Below are 5,364 nucleotides of genomic sequence, written 5' to 3' on the forward strand. Positions count from 1 at the left end.
ATGTGACCGGTGAATGAAACAACCCAACCCGACTCGGACACGGAGTGGAAGTGTCATGTTCAAGAGGGACTTGGTACCAACAAAGTTTCTTCAAGTTTTCTTCCCAATTTTCCCCAGTCATTGCTGACCAGTACCTCTTTATTTTTGTCAAGCTTGAGGAGGATAACATATGCTTGTTCTATAATTTGCCCTTCGGGCAAACCCATCGCTATGTTTTAACGAGCCTAGCGATAATGAAACTCATCCTCGTCTATAGACAAGTTTGTCGCTATTATACTTTTAACGAGTTTAACGACAAAGATAACTCGGTCCTTTTCAATTTCAGAGAGTCTGAAAAGGAACGTAAAGGTAACTCCAAAATTCCTTTTCGTCATCTAATCCCTTAAGTCCGAAAAAGTATAAAACAATACAGAAGGGATGAATCTTCGATACTTTTAACGAGCCGAACAAAACAAGCGCTCGATCTTTTTGTGTAATAATACCTCAGGTCCAAAAAGATTAAAATCTAGAGGAGGGATAACACTTCCTGTCCCTTTAACGAGCTGGAGAGGCCAATGGCTCGGCAATCTTTTCATATTTTACGAGTCAGTTGAAAAGAGCTTAAAGGAGACTCATCTTTTGAGGAATGAGTGATAAAATGGGTAGTAGCTAATTCCAGGTAAAGTTTGGAATTTTCCAATCACGACAGTGTCACAAGGATGGCTAGTGAGATCACTCTTCATAGCTTTTCCTCAAAATGGGTAAACAAACAAATGGAGGTGAATGATCGGCCAATGAAAAAGTGGAGGTGACGGTGCAAACACGACCAAGGCTTTAATGGCTGAAGTACTACATTCACGATGGTTATTTACCGGGAATAGTTCATTTTTTAACGAGCTTAAACGCGGGGGGAAACATTTGCTCATGTATTATGTTTATTTTTTAACGAGCTTGAACTATGTGCTAAAACTGCTCGATTAATCCAGTCGTGTGATAGGAATGTATCATATAAAAATGGAAACTTTTAGAGTTTTGCCCCACATCCTTTCTTTATGCAAGTTAGGAAACGACCAATCCAAAAAACAGATAAATGATCGCTCTTTGCTTGCACTCCAAAAGGTTTGCATGCCCCCAGGTATAAAACAGAGTTTCAAGGTTACCCCTTCTTTAGTCCGTTAAAACATTTGTTTTACCGAGAGAGGCCTACCTCTTACAGGTTACCCAAAGATCGTTCTGTTCACAATGCAAACAAAACACTTCTTCGGCGATGTCTACCGAAATAGACAAAGGTGAGTGAAGGAGGCTACTCCACTCACATAACTTTGAAAAGAGAATCTTGTTCTAGAATAACCCCCTCTTCCAATCACGAACGGGGGTACAGGCTAGTCATATTCTCTCGCGAAAACCTACCCTATACCCGAAGTTTTCCTATCGAAGTAGGCCAAGGTGCATGCCCCCTGGGTTTCAGTCATGTTCTCTCGAATCACTCGCGCTCATCGGGTGGACAGACTGGATATTGAGACATTTCTTGCGTGAAAAGACCATTCAGGGATGGTATATGACTATTTGCTATTCGTGATCCAGGAAATGAAAGCTGGTCTACGAGCTTGACCACTCTTCCTTCGTGCGGAAAACACATTACTCTAAAGAGTGAGGAGACAATTGCTCCCATGCAATAAATATAGTCTCGTCCAAGGAGTAGATTGTAATCTAGGGGTCCTTGAACTACCATCACGTTCATGTGAACGGTTTTACCTCTCAATGTTATGGGCACATTAGGAAGGATCCCTAACGGTCGACTGGTTCCTTTATCAAAACCTGTTAGATTTCTCATCTCAGGCAACAGCGATGGCGAACCAAGCGTTTTCCAAGAAGTTGAGGAAAGGATACTCACAGAGGCCCCCTCATCTATGATGGTACCAGCCATAACCATTCTGTATATTTGAACAATGATTCGGAATGGTATACTAGCTGGTAAACGGGGTCTGCCTAGTTGATTCCAGTCGAAGGAGACAACTAGGTTGCTTGGAGGTGGGACCGAATAGACGGCCGGGTATGACTTTGACAAACTTCCTTCCTGCGGTAAAGGAACGGGTAAATTTCCCCCATGTTTGTTGGAGTCTGTGCTTATGAAAAGAATTTGGACGGTGTCATCCTTGTTCTCTTCAATGATTGTATCATCTGAAGATGGAACCTTTGAAGGCAAGACCGGGTCAACTGCCGCCTCGACCTTTTGACTTTCATCTGGTATGGATTCAGATGGTTTATCTTCAATGATAGATGCTTCGGCCAACCACCTGAGCGGGCCAGCTGGATTTTCAACTAGTGACGGACTCGGCAAGAGTTTTTTATATCCAGGAGGAAGTCGTAACGGTGAAACCGGACGATCATCCAAAACTCTTTTAGCTTCGTCTAAGAAGGGACAACGGTGGACGGCATGATCGCCTTCGCACAGTTTATAAGGAAATCTATATTTTCCTTTTTGTCTTGGGGCTTCACTTTCACTAGTTGATAGTGTGTTTTCAACATGACCATCAGAGGTTGACGACACCGGATTGTGCAAACGAGGAGACCAGTCCCTTAAGATCCGAGGGATGCAAGGACAATCTCTGTGATAGTGGTCTCCTTTGCAAATGACACATGGCGATTTAGGCCTGGTCGGTGTAGTGTGTGGATTTTCACTAGATAACATTCGTTTGCCCCCATTCGCTTTTGGCTCCTTCTTCTTCTTCTCTTTCTTCTTCTTTTCCTTCTTCTCTTTAGGTACTTGACTTTTGGCTTTACCAACCCCATCAAGCGAAGAGGAAGGAGGAGAGGAAGAATTAGAGGAAGTAGAAGGCTGGTGGGTAACTCTGGACTCGTCTAGTTGCTGATTCGATTGTTCAGGAATAGTGGTGTTCTGAACGACAGAGGTTGAGAAGAGCCATACAGGCAAACCAATTGTCAGTCCTGGAAGTGACAATGTGGCCATATGGGGTGCACCAACATCTCCCCAAGAGGAGAAGGGACTAGGATTTCCTCCAAGGGGAATTCCTTGGTTGGTGGATTCCGTTTTCTCAACCCAAGATCAACGTAGGAAAGGGTAATGAATATTCCATTTAAAATAAATTTTAGACGCTTTGACACAACTTGTTTTTTCAATTTTTAAGAGTCGAGAAAAAACAAAAGATGACTCTAGTCTCCTTCGATTTTTAATGAGCCTGAAGTGACAAGTGCTTAGATGGACCTTTTCCGTTAAGGAGTCTGAAAAGGAACGAAAGGGACTGCTCTGGAAATCTAGGTAGAGGGATTACCAAACCAATCGCAACATTACAGAATACTTTTTACGGTACGGCAATCAATCTTCCCGAATGCTGTGTTCAGTGCATTGTGATCGATAGGGCGGCAGACACAGCTTCCTATGGATAAAGGTTTAAGCCTATTGGGGTCTCCCAAAATATACTCGACGATACGTGGGAGCACAAGTCCGTACTGGCACTTATCGTCTCAAAGTGGAGGAATCACCCAACCATCAGTGAGAACAACAGTTACCAGGCTTTACGACGCCGGAATACGTCTCTAGCCTAGACTTCTAAATGTTATGCGTTATGTTCCAAAGCGTTGTTAGATTCATTGAATTTATTTTAAGTTGATCTTGTTTATGAAGTTTGCCTTTCGGGTTCACCACGAGATGTAGATGTAATTCCTAAAATGCAATCTAAGATGATAAACAAACTTTTTATCTCCTTTATGAAATGAAAATCCTAGCTACTAGGGAAAAGAAAGACAAAATCTTTTCACAAAGAGCAAAGAGCACACTCTAAATGCACTTTCCTAAATCAAGCCAATCAGACTGTCTATATGCAAATGCACATGCATGTATTTGTTTTCGACTTTCTTAGTATATGAATGCTAAAAAGAAAGTTTATGCACAAATATGAATTTCTTTTCAAGCGACAAATATCAACAAGTTTCTTTTCGAAATCAAAAAATGGAGATGATCACAACACTTTATGATTTTGAACTGAATACTTGTTCTCGACACTAGAAAATTACAAATTCAGACCAAAAGCAATAGTAACAGGATAATCAACCGTCAACAGCATTCAAACTCTTTCCTATGATTGAAATCGACACTTGCGACAGTTTCAAATCAAAGGACGACAATACGATTATGCTAATTTTGCAAAGGAGAACTGTAAATGACTCAACAAAAACAAAAAACATCTACAGTTCTTTTGTGCAAAGGAGGTGGAATAAAAACAAGGAAAAGGGGTTTCAAGCAGACTTATACTGATCACAGGCAACAAAATTCAGGAATAGAACTGGAAAGAATGAATCACAGAAGCCACAACTGCACAGAGTTAGTTTGATCAGCGCACCTGTAACACAGAGAATCTGAAATGCAGCGTAGGTTGTCCACTCGGGAAGTGCGCTGAAATTCAGAATCTCTGAATAGTACCTGCGCTGGGCCAGAAACAAGACTCTGTTTGGGTTCCGGGTCACAGTTTGCAGTTCAGTTCTTGGGTTTTGGCCGAGCAAAAAGCAATCAGTAATGCAACAATCAGGGGTAGATCTAAGGAGGATCTAAGAGCTATCACAAGGGCAATCAGATAGTTTGTGAATCAGTTTTTTAAATCATAAACAGATCCAGTAGATGGATTGAAGTAGTAGTTGTCTACTTTGCATTTGTTATGGTAAATGCAGTTCGAATGCTACTTGTAAGTTTATGAAACAAACAACAAAGAATGATAAACAAACAAACTAATTAGTTCCCCAGCGGAGTCGCCATTTTGTTACAGGGAAAAGTGTCTATATAGAACTGCTCTATCCCACTAAGGTGTGACAACTACCTTAGAAACAAACAGAGAAAAGCTACTTTCGTTTTTCCTTTATGAATTATAGATAGAGAGGAATAGAAAGACCGACCTTTGTCTTGCGCTAATCTCCCGATTTGATCCCTCTCTTCTTTGATAGTCCTCAACTACCTGCTCCCTTGCACGCCCAGCTTCACAAAGTACCTGTAAGATCACAGAAGCATAGCACTATACAAAGACATGGATCTATAATCATAAAAAATCTAGGATCAGATGTAAATTGACCATACAAATGTAGCAAGCATCAATGACACAAAAGCATATAGGAAAACTCGAATAGCTTTTATTGATAAACAAGAAAAGAGCCAAGAGGAGTTACAACCAGTTGTTCTGACCCAGCATCAACCTCCCAGCAAAGAAGCCCCTCTTCACCTCAAACAAAGCTTAGATCACCCAACAATCTGATGTTTGTCTCAAGAAACCAACAACGATTCCTTACAATATGCAAAATTCCATCCTCTGGATCTCTGGGATGAGGGATCCATATATAGATATCTGTAAGGGGGATGATTCATCTTGTGATTTGATT

This window comes from Pinus tabuliformis, chromosome X (assembly GCF_031772625.1).
Source record: "Pinus tabuliformis cultivar Carrire ecotype Pingquan chromosome X, CPIR1, whole genome shotgun sequence".
Taxonomy (NCBI): Eukaryota; Viridiplantae; Streptophyta; class Pinopsida; order Pinales; family Pinaceae; genus Pinus; species Pinus tabuliformis.